Raw genomic sequence first — 21,852 nt, forward strand, 5'->3', positions numbered from 1 at the left:
AAAACTGTTGGGAGCCATGAAAAATTATGAGAAGAATCTCTATCAGACTATAAGGTGATTTATCTGTGGTTTCCATTAGAAGGGAACAACAGTTCTTGCATCCTGGGAGCAAGAGTTTTAATCAAAATCAAAGCTTTTGAAAACAAGACACATTCACAATGAAAGAGTTGAAAGCTGAGAAATAATGAGTCTTTCACAAATCAAAAATCTGTAGCCTGCTTGAAGCCAAATATGGAAGCAGGAATAAGAGCCTGGAATCATACCCAGCAGAAAGAAAACAATGCAACACATTTGAATTATCGAAAGATGACAATGGAAATGTCAGGAGCACTTTGACCCCTTTGAGATACAAAATGCTTTTCCTTCAATCCCTTTTCTCAAAAACCATACTTTACATTTCAAGAGGCAACTGCCGCCATGATTTCCTGCAAACAATGTCTGTAACTTCAGACAATACATGAGTTTAATTATTCATTTATATTAAATGCCTCAAAATAAAACTCTGCTGCACAGTACATCATTTCAATATTTAGTCCTCCTAAGTAATTTCTTGTGACATTTTCACTAAAACTAGTTAAAGGTTATTGAATAATTACAAACGTGCTTAGAAATGTAACTCTTGATTTTCAAGAATCTTGTTGTTCTAATATAAATAAACAATGTATCCTGAAGCAAGGTTGGAACAAACTCTCCCAGCAACTGAACTAGAATCAAGACGAGTATTATTTTCAACCAGAAAGATGTTGTCTGCACTAAAATCCATAGCATGAGCTTTACATTCTGTAAAAAAGCAAAATGACATTTCAGGGAGAAATAAGAAACCAGCTAGCTTTTATTTTCCTGGCTTCTGCATCACTAGCTTTTAGTTTCTCCTTCCTAGGGCAATAGCAGGTCCAAGACACAGAGGGAGGACATGGGACCTTCAAGGACCGTGATCAAGACTGGGATCTCATCAGCTGATCATGACAGGAGACACTCCCCAGTGGCTCTGTCACCGAGCACAGGGGGCAGGATGGGGAGATAGTGCTGCTGATAGTGCTACCAGTGACTCCCAGCTTCTAACAGAGGCACAGATTCCAGTTTGCTACTGCACACATCCTCTGAGCTCATGACAACAGCTACGCTCTTGTTTCACTGCTGCAGGATTCCACATCCTCTCTTTCCTGTTTTCACTATCAGCTTATCCCAAGTTTACAGAAAACATCTTCCCAGCTGTCTGTCAGGCATGTGACCCAAAAAAAAAAAAAAAAAAAAAAAAAAAAGAAAAAGACAGGGTTACAGTTCATGAGCCTCCTAGTTTGTGCTAGTACTGCCTAGTTCTGGGCTTGTTTTTAACCACAGCCTCCTAAATTTCTCTTTGGTTTCTGTATCTAGCCGTTAAAATCATGTCTATTTCTGTGCCTCACATGACTCCTATCTGATTTACAGCTTGATAGAGAAAAGTGTGACTTGCTCACCCAAGTTTTACATACTGAACAGCATATCTACACCAGCAGAACAGGTACCTTAAGGATGAGGACTCTGACCTGCTTAACCCTCCTTTGTTTTTCTTGCTGTGTTACATAAAACAGATGCACTGATTTGCTCTACCCCAGCACAAATAAAGCCTTGAGCACAGCCAGAAGTGCTGCTTCCATGGCTGCTCAGGTAAGCCACAGTGCCACCCTTGCTTCTCAGATGGAAAGGCCTTATGAACACCACAAAGCTTCATGTCAGGACACTGCTCCACTATCTAGTGTACACTTAGAACCAGCCTGCAGAATTGTGAATTCCTTACAAAGCCATAAGTAAAGAAAGGCCCATCTGTCATGCACATTGTTCTTAGAGCATTTAAATACTCTTTTTGGTACTAATTTTATTTATAAACTGTACTTATAACAAATGTGATCCCTCAGACATTTGAGACAATACTGGGGCAACTGAAAGCACCAATGTAAAAAATTTAATAGGTCAGATTTAATGCAAACAACTGGCAACAAACTAATTTACTATGAAATGACAAACCAGCAGTTGCTATGAAAAAAATTAACTCCTAGATCCAGTGTATTCTGCATTAAACACAAAAGTATTGTGCACCAAAGGCCCAGTGCAACCTGCTCCTGCTTAAACTGCTGGCACTTCTCTGTGGTATCTGTGTCTGAACTCTCCTGTTTATGCCAGCCCGAGATGCCCAAGCTACAGTGCCCTCCATAAGACAGGAGGCCACACTGTGCCACACCTAAAACCTCTGTTCCTCTTCACACATCAGGGACCAGCATCCTACAGCAAACTCAAGCTCCTCTTTGAAAGAATCTCCCCATTCTTCCTTTTTTGATACAGATTTGTTATGTTATTTCTTACGTCTTTCATCCTTCTGATAAATAAACATCTTCTGGAAAGGATTTACACTCCTACATATGTAGAAAGCCTTGTACTTCTAGAGAGATGAGTGCCTGCTTTACAGTAACAGTAATAAAACTCTCGGATTTGTTGAGTGTTATGCAATCTTTCAGCTCTGCTTTTCTGTGAACATGAATGCATGTTTCTGCATTTACTCAGCTCAAGAAAATCTTGTTCCATCCCTTAGCCTTACACTTTGTACTTCAGTTCAAAAGGAGACATCTATACCAATTAGTTTACTCTGTTTTGTTTGGTTGTTTGTTTTTTTTTAATTACCAGAAAAGAAAAGATTAAAGAAACATGGAGGGGGTGGAGGGGGAAGGGAGATGGAGACTACGAGAAAGAGCAAGGAATACAACAGTAAGAAAAGTGGAGAGCACATTTTAAAACAAATAATCACAAAACTCCACCTGTCTCAGAGAAAGCCAGGAAGGAAAAAGAATGCACCCTCTGCACATTGTGGTTTGGGTTTTGGAGACATGCTTGGCTGCATCAGTGATCAGCTTCACTACCACCAAAAGAAGCAATTCACTGCATCTTAATGCACTTAACAGAGCAAGTCTGAAAATTATAATTAGACAATATAAAAAGTGAAATAGGAAAATCATGGTGTGCTGGGTGCTGGATGCCACTCCAAGCCACTCAATCCATCCTAACCCATTTTTTTCAAATGACAGTACCTCTCTCTGCGGCCTCACAACCTAGGTGTTAAGCAAAAGCATAACTGATGAACAGACACAGCAGATGGCAGGAAGCATGAAGAAGCAGAAGTGATTGGCACAGGCTGGGTGCATGAACACTTCAGCATTTTGTACACACTGTGACAAGACACCTCTGAGAGTTTGAAAAAGAGCAAGTACATTTTTTGATCTTTATGTGCAGGTTACCCAGAGTAGGTGAGAAGTACAAAAGCAGAAGCTTGTTCTAAATTTATTAAAAAGGTGAGGAAAAACCAAACCTGTCACCTTGTCACCAAAACAGAGGGACTCACCCTCCATGTATGAGACACCTGAGAGATGAAGACCCAAAGACTCCAAGATTTAGAGTGGGCAAGTTGCAGAGTTGACACTGAGTTTACATTTCAGAAACCTCCCAGAAAATCTCACTGTACAGCTGCAGCAGATCTCTCAACCTGCAGATGACCTGGAAGCATCTTCCTGATTTCATACTGCTGTAGAGTTGTCTGCTAACACCTGCCCATGAACCCCTGCAGTACACACTCCTTCCCAGTTTTAATCTGGGGCTGGGAAACTGTTCTGCTTTACATATTTAGCAACATACGTGAGCAGTGGGATTAAGGGCAAAAGGCTCCTGCAGGGATTGCCATGGGGAAGATGCTCAGCAACCACACTCTCTTACTGGCATTTTCTTCCCCTACCTCTATAACCTTCATGACAACGGATGGCCAGCCAGGCTTTTATCAGCTGAACTCGTGCCTTTTACCTGTGTCTGCCAATAGCACAGTGTATCTGTGTGCATTTCAGCTGCTCAGTGTTCTCAGCACATGCACCCTCACACACACACATCTGTGCAGGTGCTCAGAAACACGTGTGTGCTCTTCCCTGAACCGTTGAATACTGCAGGGAGCTGCTGTGGGGAGGCACAAAAGATGCTTCTTGGCCGTCCTCCCCCCAGTCCAGCTCCAGCAGAATGAAATCACTCACGGAGTTTCAAATAAAAATAAATTTCTTCTCACAAAGGTTCCATATTCACCCAGTTATTAGAAGCACTGCTACCTTTGCTTGAAAGTGCAATGTCATTCCTCATTTCTTTGAGTAGAGAGTACTGAGTGCCAGAATTTAGCATGCTACGAGTTTCTCCCCATAGGCACCTGGCCTTATTAAAAAATGTAATAGACTACATTTTTAGATGGTGAAAAATGGATATTTTATGTAGTAAAAATATTTCTGCTGTCAGTATAAAGAAACCCCTGTGCATATTACCACATAAAGCACAGATAGATATAGATATATAGATTATATAGATATAGATGATACTTTAATATATATAAGAAACTTCTGTTGTATTTATGTTCCTTCTCACAACCATACCAATTTGAAGAGATGACCAATACAGAAAAAAGCAACAACATACACTCTTAGGAAAAAAAAAGTTCTGGGAGACATTATCACAAATTGTAATGTGGTAGATAAGAGGATAAGCTATCTCTGTGACACAGACAGGTTTAGAGAGAGACAAAGTAACATAAATCCTTTATGCAAAATCCTATCACAAACCATATGATCCTTAACAGCGGGATTTTCTAATGAGAGCATTAACTGACTCACCCAGTATCTTGCATTCTCTATTTAAAATCATATGGAAGGTTTTTTAAAGAAAGAATTTATCTTTTGTAACTGATGTTGTTCAATGAAAAAGAAACAACAAAAAACAAACCACACAAACTGCATTGTGCTACACAATTACTCATTGTGCTACACAAAAACATACAAAATACATAAAATACAGCTGTATAGAATTTCAAAATTTTCATTTCAAGCACACTTTAAAAAACCTCGGTGCTGGTCCAAACAGCCATTTTTCTATCCAATTAGCAAGTAATGAAAAATTGTACAAATTCCTACAGAAGTCTTCAATCGCATAATTCTGCATTATAGGAACGAAGAACTGTGCCATAAAAAGGTTAGGGCAAATTGCAGACATTCCTGTTGGTCTCTGATAGACCTCTCACCAAACACTCTATTGAACCAACACAATTGCTCAACCCTCTGCAGCATACAGCTATTAAGGTTATGCAGAGAAGTCCACTGAACCTTGGGGAAGACAGTTCCACTGCATGTAAAATTAAAACTGAGATTCTTGAAGATGCATCACTGCTTTAAAAGACAAGCTGAGACTTTTTTCAAGACAAAAAAAAAAGCATAATGAAAATATTTAGAGGGAAAGATAGTTACAGTGTTACAATATTTTTAGGGCTTTGTTTGTTTGTGTAACCAGTTGTATGAAAGCATGCAGGAATTAATGAAATAAGACCCTGGATTAAATCAGGGTTAATGAGATCAGCAGCAGACACATCATTATTCAAATCACAAACCATGTGAATGCTGTGCACTGCCAGACTTGTAAATCAGAGATTAGAATTTAACACTCTTCCTTCTGCAGTCTGACAGTTTAGGGCTAGAGGTCTCTTTATAAATATTGCTGGCATCCACCTGCCACAGCTCACAAGACAATGTATTATGATTCCAGTTTTTCCTGGTGCTAAGCACCAACAATCTCATGAGATAGCTGATGGCAGAAGCAATTCCTCAACACTTCTGACAGTGACGTTCCTCAAGTCTTACAACCCCTGCAGCTGTCGAGCAAAATTTGTTACTTAATTATTTTCCATCTAAATCTGACCTTTCTTCCTGCAAACATTACAGCAGGTACAGGTTAATTCATGTGAGCTTGGAATGGGGTCATATATTTTATGGATTCCTGTTTGTCTGGTGTAGCCCTCTGCTGCTGATATGCTCAAACCCAGAGGTAATTTCTTAGAGGAGAAAAAAAAAAAAAAAAAAAGGTATGGAACTGGAAAGAATGAGAACAACAATTTTAATAACCCCCATTAAAAGATGTCCTGGAACCATGGAAATCCCTTTATAAAATGTAGGTCACATGTTTATTTGGAGGTATTAGACTTAATTCTCGAGATTTGATATTTAGAAAAGATAGTCCTATTCAAAAAGTCTTAATAGCTGAGAAAATTGACCCAAAGCTTAAACAACGAGTCTCAAAAAGTCCCTAGAAATGCAGCAGCTGTCCTCTACACTTGAGACTGCTTTCTCTTAGTAGAATGAACGTCCCTGGACAAAGCTTTTCATGGTAGAATTTTCTAGGCTCTTCATATGTTCTGTCCGCTCTTTTACAGCTGTGAAAAAGGAATAAGCATGGAAAAGATGATGTATTGGTCAATCTATTCCAGCAACACAACCTTCTATATCTTGGTCTTATCCAGGGATAAGGAGGTATAAAGAATGCAAATAGAACAAAAAAACATGCTCAACACTGATCCAGAACAGCCAAGAGTGTTGCTCAAGACTAAAAAATGTGTGATGGGTGCTACAACTGCCTGAGAAATTTTGATATAGCATTGGTATTTGTAGGAGAGGTGTGGCCTAGCATCATAGATGGGAGATTTGGTGACCACAATCCTCACCCCAAATTACTCAATTCCATAATTACTCAATGTTTGCAAAAGAGATTGGCATGCTACCTTTGAAGTAATGCATCATGCTGAAACTACCTTTGCAGTTTCTCAACCTAGTGTTTATTCAGCCAGCATGAAACTTCAAACAAACCTTCACGGCTATCAGAGCAACGCAGACTTATTGGCCTGTATTACAAAAAACCCCCAAAACAGTAGAGGGCATATTATGGTCAAGTCCACATGAGAAAAAATGATGTGTATCTGCTTAGCCCACTCAGCAGGTTTCCTGTTCACAGATGAGTTGCGTAAGAAAGTATGATCTTTGTTTGGGTAAGTTTCCTTCCAAGCAGAGACAGCTATTTTATGGTTTGTCCCAATATACCATGCGGCACCAGAATGCCTGAGGCTCACTGTTATTGTAAATAAGATGGAGGTAAAAGAAAAGTACTGATTATGCAGTTCTGCTGAGGGGAAATGAAAGTTTAAAGATGAGAGTTAAAGAAAGCAAGCAGACAGCAGGTGCACAGGTGGTCTGACCTGTATAACATATATATATATTATACATATATATACAATATATAAAGGTATATTGGAACTTCAGGACTGAGTCCTCTGAACTCGTTTGCCTTGCTGAGCATCACTGAACAATGATGCACGTCACACAGACTGATTAAGCAAACAGAAACAAGATTTCAGCAGGTACAAACCCAGAGAAATTCTTTAAGTACTTTTCAATTAAAAAACTTAATACTTCTAATTTTTACCTTCAATCAAGAATCAAGAGGGAAAAGTTGCATGTGCCATACGTAGAAGAACTACCTATTTTTTGATCTAAGCATTAGCAATTATTTTTACTCACCAATTTATCAAGAAAAGATCAATTCATTTTAAACATTTGATACACTTCTGGTTTGACTGTTGTAGGCTGAGGGAAGACACTGAGTGTTATTCCTCTGTGTTGAAGAGGACTCACCTATGTTTCAAGTAGATTTTACTGCAACTTTAACTACTAAACTGCTATGGCTCCAATTATATATATGCACGTCTATGCCTTGAAATTCTAAATATTGACTTACACAGTTCTCAGGATGACAGGAAAAATAACAATATATGATTTAGCTTTTGTTCCCCTAGAGCAGCCTACCTTGAAAGTAGCTCCCTGCTCTAAAAGATAAACTTGTATGCACAACACAAATCATAGAAAATTAAGCCGATCATTGGATAATTTATCTAAATACAAATCTCTTGAAAAGACCAAGGACAAATCTCACTTAGCAGAAGGGAGTAGTATCCTTCCATTTGTGGCAAATACTGAACTAAAGAAGTTGCAGGCAAAGCAGAGTACTCTCTCTCCACCCTCCCCTCAACCGTAATTTTTACTGGGAAGGCAAAAAACAACACTCCTTCTCCTAGACACTCTGATATCTTCTAGAAATTACAGGATATTCTAGATGTATTTAGATTTAACTGGCTTTACTGCAAAATGCTTTAAGTTCAGATGTAGGGGTTTTTAAGCTTTACAATATTAATTCTGACAGCACAGAGTATAAGCCACTTGCTTCCTTTGTTTTCACTGGGAACTGTTCTTGACACTTTTATTTCAGATCAAGGAACACACTTACACTCGGGTAGATCTACTGATTTTAACTGGAAATAAAGTTTTTAGGCCCATTCCTCAGGAAAAAACAAGACCCCATACCTGTCAGCACTTCCTACACTGTGCATACCCTGCTCCTCCCCTCTGTGATCCACTACATGAGGGAATACTGAAAAAAATTTAAAAATTATCTAGGAACACCCACACAGCAGTGTTTAAAGAAACACCCAAAACATAGGTGTGTTCTGCTTTGTAAACAGTATGGTTTTAATCCCAAATCAACTAGCAGACTCCTTTGGGAAAGTCATTAACCACTCTGGACAAGGGCTGTGCTGGACATGTTCATGGGAGTGGTGGCCCGGGAACAGATACCTCTGAAAAGAAAACAGAGCCGAGCACACATCATACTACACTGAAAAGTACAAAAGACAAAGCTATCACTTTTAATCCCACATTTAAAACTGGGAAGAAACAAGGCCTGTTGAGGATGTTTTGCTAGAGGAAGCAGCAAATATTAGGACCAAGGGCCTGGAAGCAGCTTGAAATCCACAAGTGAAAGGAAACCCCAGACAGGGCTGGGGAGGTGCAGCACAGCTGTGAACTGGTTTGGATGTGTCTGCACTGCTCCACACAAGTGCTCAGGGGCAGGGGTGGCTCTCACTGCTATAGGCAGGGGGAAATGCAGACATATGAAAGGTGAGCAGTGTCTCAGGGCATCATTGCGCTTGTTAGTGATGAAAGCAGGTAGCTGTAGCAAGTACTCATTTAGGGAAATGAACCTCACACATTCCTATAATCGTGTCTCCATTCAGCCTTCAGTCATTTAAGGAGAATGGGCCAATCCTACATTTGGTCTCTTTTCATCCATCTTCTGTCCCTCTGTTATGTAAGCGCTGCACAGTCAGTGACTACTACATTGAATTTGTGAATATTTACAGATCTTTTCAGACCTAGACATTTTCAACACATATTTCATTACCCACCATCAATACTAACACTAAATTTAAGTTGGCACCGACTACAAGGCACGAGGAAAGTGTTTGCTTTGGACTTAATTTTTTCTGAAGTACGGTACAGGGTGTGAAAAATGACAAGAGTCACATGAATCCACTGAACAGCTGAAGTGCTGGAGAAAGAACCTTCACCTATAAAAGGGGGAGGCAAGTAACTAGTCTGGTCAAACACATTTGATAGCTACTAGTTAATCTGCTAAGGCCAGGTATTCTAGCAACTACAAGAAGCTCCTAAACCAACAATTTAAACACTCTGAATCCTGAAAAAGCATGTGTATCTTTTTTACTAAGTATGTCTTTTTAAAAAAATCACTTGCTTCCCCATCTAAATAAGCTTTATCTCACATTAACTGTGGCCAAGCCCACACAAATAAACTGTGAAAAAATTCAATAACTGGAAAAAATAATTTCAGAAAGGAAGCCTGACTATAATAAGGACTATGCTGGCCAAGTACTGGTCAATTCCATATTTCCTGTATTTTAAATATTTATTAAACACACACACAAATCAGAATAAATAGTCTGGGCCCCATTTATTTACACAGTTACACAAGTCCCTAAACAGAACCAACCACACCTAACATTAACAGCACTGACAGTTTAATAGGAAGTCATTTATTTGGCATTTAGAAAACAAAGGTTGGAGACACAGGTAATCAAAACAAGTATTTCAGCTTCCTTTCTCCCTCTTTATCCCATGGCACACGTACCTCATAACACTGCCTTCAGTATGACAGCTTCACAGATCAGGGATGAAAAATAAAGCAGTTTGGTTTTAAATAGCATGAAACTCCCTCTCATACTTCCAAGCTTTTTTCTTCAAATCCATTCACAAGATAAATACATCCAATTCTCAGGGAAATCCTATTTATCTACTTATTTGTCTTAGTTTATCTCTTAAGTTCTTCTTACTCAGAGTATAAATTTCAAAGTAATTTTCTATACAAAGATGGTTCTAAGGCCAGAAAATAGGACTCTTTCATTTAGTTGCTCAGGTTTCCTGGTCACGTCAAAATATTTACCCAAATTTCTGAAGTGCACAAGGAAAACTGGAAAAGCATACTATTCCCTTTTCAAAAAGTCACAACTCTGTCCTTGTCTTTGGATATTTATTTTCATTCATTCAAAATTTGGGGCAGTGAGCCACAAACTACATTTTTCAACTAACTATTGTAAAAACATTGCTAACTCTGAATTCAGTCGGAATCTTTGGCCAAATACTTTTACCAGCTGTTCAAAATTTATAGTATTTTTAAAACTAGGGAACAATTTTGATTAAATAACCAGAATTATTGTGACTACTTGCATTCTTAATTCACACACGTGTCTCATACACAGTAAGGTTAACAGAAAAAAAAACCCAGAGAAAATTAGAATCAATCTCCACCACCTTATTTCTAAAAATCCTTAACTTTAAAAGTACCCTCTGAAGCGCACAGCTAAATTTTACTTTCGCTCTCTTCTCACATTGCAATTTTGAACTTCTTTTCTTATTTTAACAAAATGAAATGTCCAAGAGAAAAGATGCCCTGAAGACTATTTTGATCCTAAATATTTTCCGCACTCAGCTGTTCTACAGTGAACAGCGTCTTAGGACATTATTTTGTGTAAATGAATACCAAAACTGTTCAGTGTATTTACCTTTGAAAAAAAAAATCTAAATTGCTGCAGTATATGTAAAATCCTTTTGATAATGTATAAGGCATGAGTGTAGTCAATTGACACTCATTTATACTCTGTTCAGTTTGGTAAACTTTATTTTATAAATCTAATATTATCTAGTTAAGTGGATGCTTTAATGCAATTATTTTAAAAAGAACACTCTGACTGTTTTGACTCTATTCCCCAGTCACTGCTTGAATAGGTGTCTGTTGGATACATTAGAAAATGATCACCGTCACCAGCTGAAATTCTGCCCAAATGGATTGTAAGAGAAAGACAGCAAATCTAGCTGATTCAAGACACTTGTGGAAGGTGTCCCGATTTTTTCACATCCTCTTAATTCAAAAGCTATCCAATTTAAATGCTACTAAACTCGGGAGTGTCTATTTAGATTTTAACAATTTAACTCAATTCCATGCTTGTGTGACCCAGTCTGAAGCAGAAGTAGCAATGCTGACATCATGAGCATCACCTGTAACTCTGCCCAGCCTTATATATTTGTAAGGAAGTTCATAGCAGAAAAGTGCATTAGACATGACTTTCTGCTCTTCAGAGGAAGAAAACTCAGAGCTGCACTATGCAGATGTCAGAGAAAACAGCAATAGCAAACCCAAGAGCACCTGTATCTGACCACAGCCAGATGTCACTTTGCCCGTTGCAGTGATGTCACCTTTACCACTGTAGTATTCTGAACCCTTTATCTTTATAACCTTTTTTTATGCTGCATGTATATCCTGCTTAAACACTGAATCTCAGGAGGGCAAGCACTAAAACCACCATAAGCCACTGTACCACTACAGCCTGTCAAGAAAAAAATAAGCCTCAAAAACTGACACACAGGTTTGAAGATCCAGGTTTTATTCACCATATAACTGTATCAGGCTGATGATCTTTTCTAAAGCAGGTTTTTATTACAAACAGCTGGAAATTAAAACTGAAAGCTATCAGAACCATCCACCCCTAAAGCCTGTACCCAAACTTTATTTTCTGTCTATTCCATTTGCTTGGGGACAGAAGAAAAGCCAAATGCGCAGCTCTTAGTGCTAGATACTCTAAAGGGAGTGAAATCAGCTCTGCTGATTGAACAGCCATCAAAGCCTGTAAGGTTTTAGTTAAGATGCAAAAAATGCTGAGGAATCCTCAAAATGGGGGTGGGATAGGGAACAGGAATGAAGACAAATGAGGGAGAAAAGGAAACTTAGCAACATGTAGTGCAGGTATAGAGCCCTTCAGCATCAATGTATTCTGCCTTCCCACACAGCACACTCTGCCTTCCACCCTCAGAAACTATAGAGGGTACTTGGTAAGAACATAAAACCAATCCTGTTTGTTTTTAAAAGGAAGCACATACGCTGAATTAGAACCAAGACCTACCGAAAATGCCTGAGACTGGGAGGAAATACTCTAAACACAACATTTGTACAAAGTAGTATTCATCTTTTATCCAATGAAGCCCAGTCATTTTTTTCCCTGGCATGCTGAGGTACTGTTGTAAATTCACAGCCAGAGTAATCATGCAAGAAAGCTTCCAGAGAGGCTGGGGAATGGGGCAGGCTGCAAAACAGCCTCTCTGAATTTCCTTAGACTACAAGGGAGTCCTGTAAACACCCTTTATTATAACAGCTCCTTTACAGCCTCTAAGTATGCATTAAAATAATACAAGACTGTGCTGTTAAAAAGGAGGGAAAATACAAATTCTACAGTTATAGGTTTCTACAGTAATATAGTAACAGCTCTTGCTAACAAGTTTCACCTTATTTTATGTGGTACTTGAGAAGAAATAGGGCTTGTCACCAAAACTCAGTATTCCTATAACAACCAAGACTTAAAAGAGGAGAGAGAGTGGGGAACTCAAGAAATGAAAAATGGAGTGGACACTTTGAACCGGGTATTAATAATCCAGCAGGCTGAGCATCAGCTCCAGTCAGAGATCTGGCTGTGGAAAGCAAAACTCTCTCCCTTGAAAATCAAGTCAGCCCATGGATTAAGCTGCTAAATACAAAACAAGTCCTAACAGAGCCAGACATCTGGCAAACCAGGCACTGGGTCTAGAACAGCAGGAACACATAAATCAGCAGGCACTGGTAGTCTAGAACCCACTCTATTGTTTACAAACTCAAAGGGGAAGGGAGTGGATTTGCAAATTACTTCTTCCCTAATATAGATATGTAAATTTAAACAAAAAAAGAAAAATCATATAAAAGACAAATTGCTTAGTAAGGACAAACTATAGACTGTTCCACATCTACATCTGCCTAGTCATTTTCCTGAGATCCCTGCTAATCAAAGACAGCACTTACAGCACTGCATGATAGCAGGAAGGTAAATTAGCACTCATATTTTCTTGTGAAAAATGGTTAGCATCTGCAAGTTTGTACCTATAGATTATGAATGGTAAATACAGGAAAGCCTGACTTTATTTCACCACAGTCATGCAATGGGCAGAAGGAGCATTCTCACAGCATTTCTCTCCTAGGGTTACACACAGAATATTTTCAATCTGATGTGTAGATAATTTCTGCAATATATTACTTATGAAAACAAATGGAGTTAAGAAGTATGGTGAGCTGCATAGATTACTTCTAGCAGACCAAGTACCAAGTCACCTATTCAGTAAGCTTTTCTCTTTTTTACTTTAATGTGTACATTTTCTCTATCAGCATATATTGCACACTTACTCACAATTAGTTACCTGCCTTGGGAAAAGGCGTGATGTTACCCTGTCCTCCTCCTGCACTCTAAAGAGTGTAACCATTGCTATAGTTTTGGTTTGTCCTACAGTTTTTCAAGGTAAAAAACCAAATGCAGCTCAGCCACCTCCTCTGCCACATTTAAATTATAAGTGACAGCTTAGTTGAAAGACCTAATTTAAGAAAGAAAACAGGCAATTTGAATAAAGCAGAGGAGGTTGGACTTTCTTTTCTCAAAAATTCACAATGATTTTTCCTGAGCAAAAGAGATCAAGTTAGGAGTCACCAACCTTAGATAACAAGCCAATTTTTGTACAAATAAGTGGAAGAAGTTACATTTATCTACTCAAAAGATGCAATTACAGGCTATAATAAAGAGCAAGATGGGCACTGGAAATAGATACTCGAAGTATTTCAATATTCAAAGCATCAAGCCCAGAGCTGGCAGATAATATGCAGCATCATACAGAAAACAAAAATTGTTTAACAGCAGTTTTCTGCTCCCATTCCAAGAAGTAACAAGAAACACAGCATTGAAGGGTTAACTGAGAAGAGCCTGTTCTTCTCAGCCATCGATTTCTGCTGGGAAAAGGGCCCTGGACAAAACACACCAGGACTTCAGCAAGTCCTTCATTTCAAAGTGTAATCTCTGTCTCCATGCAGGGAGGATGTACTTCCACCAACATGCACTGATTTGAGGCAAGCTGCCTGTGCTTGTTTTGGTCACCTGTAGAAGACCAAGTCTTGCAGTCCTATTACATTACCTCCCTAATGCAACCCTTATGCAAAAAAGTGCTTATTATCTGAGTATTTCCAGCTCTTTTGCCACAGCCTTTTAAAAGCTGGGGCAGCTCTCTGCTTTGCAAAGTGAGCTTGAAAGGAGTGAGAACTAAAATCACCATGCTATATGGAAGAGATACAATCCCTTCAATTACATATAGAAAGGAACTTCAATTAGTACAAGAAAGGAAAACAAACATGTATTTTTAACCAAAAGTTTTGAATTTAGATTTAAATAGCTGTTACCTTTTCCAGCTGCTTAAGCAACACAACAGATGGCATGCAAGCCATAAACCAGGACATATATTTTTAAGCTTCCTTTCAAAATCTGCAGACTAATTTCTGTTTCCATCATACCAAAGCTCTTAAAGCTTTGCAGAACTGAATGAGAGAGCCCTGCCCCTCTCTCTTCCACAAGGTACTAATTGGAATGTTCCTCTAGGCCCAAACTGAGCTACGTGTCTGAAACAGGAATCTCCATACTTTATTGGCTGTACTATGGAGGAAGCAATACTCCAGAAGTCCTGCTGGTCTTCAAGGTATCCATAAGACCCAACTACTCATGCAAGAAGTTTGCATGAGTAAGCTAGGCTTTGTCCACTCAGGAGTTCTGGGTGTGTTTTTTAAGTGTCTTTGTTACTAGGTATGGATGTTTAGATTCCACAGAGCAAAAAAAAAATTCTAAATCCACTAGGAAATGCACTCTAAGCTTTCCTACTGCACTAGGAGTGGAGCTGCAGAGACAATCGAACTGCTAACACAGACCCAGGAACTCAATCCTACAGCTTAAAAAATGTGCTGAATTGGTGAAAGGCTGCCAGACACCCGGGATCATTGTGAGCTGGCATGGTTACTAACTGGGGTTTAACTCTGCAGGCTCTAAACACCACCGTGTATAGAACCAGCTACAGAGTTAATTAGTTACAGGGAAAGGAAAAAACTTGTGTGGTGGAAGAGGAATCTCATACGGACAGTCATCTGCAGCTTGACCATATGGACTTTCCACAACCTTTTCAAAACAAGCATAGGAGATACCTAAGTTATGGCCCATCCTTTCAGTTCTTAAGATCTATTTTGGGGTATTATCTCCAGTTTTTCCATCCCCAGACCCCCGATTACTCCACTTCAAGTAACTTCTGAAGCACAATAAGGGACATTTCACTGCCTCTGCTTTACACTGCTGTCAGTACATCTGACAAATGCTTAAATAAAAAAGGACTGGAGAAAGGGAGCTAAAACTAAAAATGGGTGAAGGTGGAGTTAAACAAAGTGAAGTAAGATATTAGCATCATATTTTCAAGAAAGGCTCATGTAAAAATAACACAAGAAGAAATATCAAATAATTTAAAAGGTCAATCAACAGAAAATGCATTTCATCACTTACGTTCTTCACTATTAACTCATCACAGCTTTGACAGATCCTGCTCAGCTACATCACTTCTGAGACCTTTGCAGCTAACATTAGGCTGCCTCAGGACAGCCTCCTCCTCCTCCTTCTCCTCCTCCTCCTTTTAAATTATTTTCAGAAATACCATACAGTATGCCTAATAGGTGAATCACAGATTCTTTCTATATGCTCTCAAAGACAGGCAAATTAATTTTCTTCAGAGTAATCAATCTTAGTTAAGTAAACAGACAGCTCCAAATGTAATTTTCACATTTTAGGTAAAAATTACGAAAATTGTTTTCTTAAGACTGGGTAAGATATCTGTAAGTACATTGTATTACTACAAAGTGGGTATTTTTTTATTCAGGAATAGAGCAACCTCGTCTTCAAAAAAAAAAAAAAAAGAAAAAAGAAGTCCTTTTTTATTTTTAAGTGATATGAATGTGGTACTTTGTGCCTAGACTACAAAAGAAATAAGGAAAAACGATGCAGCTTTGGTAGTTTATCTCTTCTCTACCACATGTTCTGCACTATCACTGCTCCCATACAACCACAGCCACGACTTCTTCATTCAAAGTCTAGCAGGACAAAACCACATGCAGGCACACCTGGCCACTCTAACATACCTGGCACATCAATCCAGACGAGTGACACAGCTTCCCTGCAGTCCCAGTATATATATTCCCCCTATTCCCAGGGGCTCTGCAGAGGGGGCTGCTACCTGGGCCAGCTGCAGCAGGAACGGGGATGTGAGCACAGGGCAGAAATCATTTTGTGAAACACTGATCCCACAGAGATACCAGCCTCCCAGAGAGCCTGCTAACAAACTAACCACTTTCTGGCCAAACCAGCTCCTGCCTTTTGCACAGACAGCCCCTTCCAAATAACAGTGAGAGTACAAGTGAAGTTTTAGTAAAGGTGACAAGCCTTGTGTTCACATTAGCTGCTTCTTTCTTCATATTAGCTTTGGCTTTGCCACACGAATCTGAACATTTTAAAAAAGAAAATAAAATAAAATAATAAAAAAAAAGCCTCGTCTGTCCTTCCAGCACCACCAGAGAGTCCAGAGAATGAGGACTAAGGGTACATTGTAATTTTTTCAGTTACATGTACATAACGTAGTACCACTTGATATTGCTGTTTTGCAACTTAAAAAGGTTAGAGGTTGTTTTCTTTTTAAAAACACTGTAAATATCTCTCTACCTAGTAATATACAGTAGAATTATCCGACTAGGTCATAACATCAGTCTATTCCACTCAAAAGATGTAGTGCCGACACAGTTATCTCGGGTTGGTTTTGTTTTATTTCCAAGCGAAGTGGTAAGCTAAGATTCCATAGAGATACAAAGGATTTTTGCCTAAGTCTCCCTCCTTATTAAGATGCCTCATCAGATCACACCTCAGCTCCCAGCTGGGCCTATGGCCACAGTAACTCCCCGCCCTCCCAGACCCAGATTCTCCATTCCCTACGCTGAGCACTCTGCGGAGGAGTTTACATACCCTGTCTTAAATGGCAAAATATGGTGACACGGGCCATTGAAGAAGGACTAAAGAAACATGGGGGATTTAGACCTCTTTTGTTTCAGAACCAGATAAAGGGGAGGGCGGGGGAGGCGGGGGGGAACTGTAGGAGATGACAAATACGTTCCCAGGCTCCTGAGAGAAATTGTAAGAACATGGAAACAACAGTAATGTGTATTTTCATGAGCAGTAAGAAACCACAGATTGTGAAACAACCCTGAACCACTTCGTTATGGTGATTCACGCCCATTCACCAGCTCAAGGGAAAAACAAGCATCCTATCACCACCAGCACAGAGCCAGTCAATTCCCACCTCCTCACCCCAAGCGCTTCGCACCATTTTGTTCAATAACATGCAGAGGTTTTCAGAGGGAGCCCATGCCAAGCCCAGCTGGAGGATCCAGCAGTGACAATCCTGGCTGAACCAACACACCCTTCAGGACCTTGCTATTGCCAGGTGAGGCAGCATGTCAGCTGGAGAGGAAAAGAATATTAAACATAAAAATATCCCTTCATTTCCCAAGAGGAAGCCGTCATAATGAAAAGGCTTAGGAGAGATCCCTAAGCCCCCTTTCCACAGCACTCGTTGTGCTCGAATAGGTGAATCCTTTTATTAGACTCCACATTTGTGAGAAACAAAAAAAAGACTCACAATACTGTCAAAAGTGGAAAAAATATTTCAACTGCACAACTAGGTATGTTTACTTTTTGATTACCTTTAACAATCTTTAACACAAACAATTTTGGTTTTATTTGAAATTAAAACTACTTAGTTTCATAACAGACAACAACTACCAGAACATACAAAACCTCCTGATTTTAGCTCTCATTGCTTTCTCTACTATTCACAACATCTTTAAACTGTCCACACCAAGGAAAAAATTCAAGCAGGATATTTGTAATGCAATTACTTCCCTCATAAGATGTGTGTTTCTCAAGCTATTTAGTGGGCTCTGGAACAGTACAGATTTTGTAAGGGTGGCTGAGTACTATCTGTGCCAAGCAGCGAGCAGATATTAGATATTTCAGTCAATATTGTATCTATTTGTTGCCGCAGGAGATTTTTTTTTTCTTTTGATATACAAGGAAATACACTCTGCTCCTCTGTGATTTTTTTTCTTCCAGGAAAAAAAAGTAACTCAGCACTAACAAATTTGCATTTCAAGCTGGAGCCCTCCTATTCAAGAGCTGTCTAGTACATGATGCTGCACTAACTGGGGGAAAAAAAAACCCTACACTGCCAACAACACAAGTAGTACAATATTTTCAGGAAATAAGATGTTACTTAATTAACATCAGCCAACTGTACAAATATAAGATGAATCGAATGTAGAGCAAACCATTATTAATCAAATACATGGTGCTCTTTGGCACATGGACACAAATCACGCATAGAGGTAACTATGCCTCTCACTAATAGTAAGTTTTATACCAGATAAATAAAATTTTCTGCTAAAAATCCATTTTATCTTCAATGATTTGTTGATATTTATTTCAAGCATCTTGGATGAAACAAGACTATAAAATTTGGCTGAGGTAGCAGTTAAAATTTTATGGCTTTTTAATAGCTTGCTCAAATTAGAAATAGGGAAATGTTTATTTTGTACAAAAACATACTTTCTTTGGCTCTGATTTGCTTAAAGCTATGCTTTAAGTTACAAGTTCAACAACAAAACTGACCTGTTTTTTTTCCTCTTGAAAATATAACACACATTGTACAAATTTCACAGGATCACTGTAGTACTCTCCATTATTGCAAATAATTTCCTATTGTAAAACTTGTATTTATATAGGTATTATCTTGACAATTCTTTTTTAAATCTATATTACAAAATATTTAATACTTAAAAAAAAGAAATGTCAAGATCTCCTTTTATTTCTAACAGGAACCTACTACTGGGGTGGGGAAAGCTTAGGACAAAGTAGCTTTAACAATCCTAAAATACTAAACTTTTGAAAAACACAAGTTTTAACATGTTATATCTTTAAATATTACCACAGGTAATATTTATACAAGGAATATGCTTTGTGGTATCTGCACAAAAATCTCACAAATACAGTAAAAAATTAATTATTTTTTTTTGAATACAGAACTGGCAGATTTAGTAATAGGTGCTAGGATCTCCATGGATTTCACTGTCACTCACTACTGCCACACATGCTGGGATGCTCAAGTGTACTCTCTGAAGGCTGTGAGCAGCAGGGCAGAAATCCCCTCTGCTGTGTAGAAATTGGCTCCCAGACCAAGCCCAGCGCTCCCAACAGCCCCTGGCAGTATACCACAGCAAGAGGGAATCACCAAAGATCACACTGGAGGAGCAAAAGCACTGAGGGAAGAACTGTATTTATACTGAAATAAGGACCTGGATCAAAAACTTGTTGGGGAAGCAAACAAGGGTGAAGCAGAGCAAATTCAATGGGATAGCCTGAGATGAAAGAATGGGAAAAGGGAAAGGAAACACAGCTGGGGGAAAGAGGAGGAGGCCTGGCACGGCTGGAAAAAATATGACAAGGTTAAGATATCCCAGAGGTGGGAGTGAGGAAGGAGCAGTCACACCTGACAAGGAAGGGAAGGGCTGAAGCTCAAGAAGAGAAAGAGCCAGGAGGAAGGGAGGGAAAGCAGCCAAAACCAGATAGAGAGTCTGAGTAAGAAAACTGAAGAGGCTGGAGCAGGGCAGGAGCCTTGTCTGCTACCATGTAAGTAACTCAGTTCACTGGCTTTCCTGAGGTGCTGCACACAGCTCTGCAGCAAAGGACTAACCACACTTATGGAGACAAGGCAAAGAGCTGGATCAATCAGTGGAAAGGACACTTGAAATGGGAAATCAAAAGAGCTTGGCCTGTTTGATACATTGAAAATATGTGTGATTATTTTCTAAAAATACATCAGAGGGGAAGGAATACTAAAATAACAGGAAGAGGAGAAACTTTATAATCAGAAATACAAGTCATGAGAATAAATGAGCTAAGATCTCCCAGGAATAATTTTATGCTAAACAACTGAGGAAGTCATTTGTAGCTGGGTTTTTTGGTGGTTGTTTTTTTCTTGGTTGGGATGTATTTTTTTTAAAATCGTAAGAGCAGCACTTTCAATAACATCTAAAAGAAGAAAAATAATGTGCCTTTTTTTAGATGCACAAAACCCTCAAAGCTAACAAGACAAAACCCTCCCTCTAAAAAAAATCCCTGCACCAACACCTTTCAGTCTTTCAGAGTGGAATTTCCTGTGCTGATGAGATGAGCTCTCAGAGCTGTGCAAGAGCAGCAGAATACTCACCTGGAGGCTCTGCCCAACAGGGTTGTAAGCTGGGGCTGCCTTTCTTCTCCCCCCCCAAACAGCACCAGAGCTTGTAATGTGCTCCACTCAAAAATCACACGTGGTTCTGCTCTCTGCCAGCTTTGCTTTTAGCCTCTTAATTTCCAATGGCTACAGCCAAAAGCAGGGAGCCAGCAAAACATGGTTTACTGAGACTAGCGCACAAAGACAGCATTTTGTTTTGTTTTGTTTTGTTTTGAAGCTCTGTACTCTGTCTGACTTTGAAACGTCTGTAATGCTTCCCTGACCTCTGTGCACAGCTCCTCCACAGCTGAAGGAAAGCAGCACTAAAGGAACGATTTTTGCAATATAGAAATGTATTCTACTGAAAGACCCGTAAACTGGAACAAGAGTTCTGGGTCTATTCTGGGATGCAGTGTAAGTCAAATGTAACACACATGCTCATCATCTACTTTGACAAGTGGCTTTGTTCTGTTTTTAACCACTCCTTAATCAGCATCCCACTCACATTTAGAGTAGATCGACTCATACTTAAGGGTGAAGCCCTGTTTCCATTAAATAAAATAGGAATTATAGTATTGAGTGGAGACCAGAATTTTACTCCAGACAAAACATTTACCCTGGAACTATAGAATTCAGTAGTTACAACTGCTTAATCTTTCTATTCAGGAGAAAAAAATGTTACAATATACCACAACTGAAAACATTTCATTTTTACTTAACCAAAGTGGTTCCAAAAGAACTAGACTTCCCTAAAGCAAAATTATCTAGAAATTAACTACAAGAAATTCATCATTTGTTTGCTATGAGGAAAAAGACACACTGGCCCCATAACAGAGAACGCCACAAAACAGTTGTTTAGTTGTATGTTTCATTCAGTAGTTCCTGGGCACACGTCTAGTGAAAAAAAAGGCACAAAGCCATTTCACTGTTAAGTCTGGCATTTTGTGGGTAGGAAAGTAATGAATACGTTTAGTTTGCATAATTACTTTCAAAAGGTCTTCTTTATAGGCCCTCTAATAAATATTTAAATACGAGTAAAAACTCCAGCTAATCCATCTCCCAGCACAAGCAGGCTCCAGGCCACCCACATATCTATAATCCTTTTTGCCCTAACTCTTGACACCCAAGGTATTTTTTGTTATTTATATGTAAAATAAAAATAGTTCCTGTTAAAGTCACATTGTTTACAGATATCCTGCAGCCACAAACAAAGAACTTCATCTCTGATCATACCCACAACTCAGGTTTTGTTCAAAACTGATTATTCTTCTATCTCCTGCAAAGCATGACCCTCTTAACTAACCAGCTGTTTTGCCCAGCTGCACACACAGGCACAGTGACAGAGGCTGCTCCAAACACATATCTTTGCCATAACTTTCACATATCTTGA

General features: G+C 39.0%; 1 protein-coding gene across 5 annotated transcripts in view; it reads right to left on the reverse strand.

The window, feature by feature from the left end:
• Positions 1–21,852, reverse strand: part of SH3KBP1 (SH3 domain containing kinase binding protein 1) — a 212,887-nt gene that overhangs the window by 140,678 nt on the left and 50,357 nt on the right. Inside the window, exon 1 of one of the 5 annotated variants that reach the window (XM_066313941.1) lies at positions 20,460–20,627. The exons of the other annotated variants lie outside the window; for them this stretch is intronic. The gene's annotated coding sequence lies outside the window, so the exon portion shown is untranslated. Of the gene's footprint in view, positions 1–20,459; positions 20,628–21,852 lie in introns of those variants that run through there. 5 annotated transcript variants of the gene reach the window in all.

Source organism: Sylvia atricapilla, chromosome 2 (assembly GCF_009819655.1).
Source record: "Sylvia atricapilla isolate bSylAtr1 chromosome 2, bSylAtr1.pri, whole genome shotgun sequence".
Taxonomy (NCBI): domain Eukaryota; kingdom Metazoa; phylum Chordata; class Aves; order Passeriformes; family Sylviidae; genus Sylvia; species Sylvia atricapilla.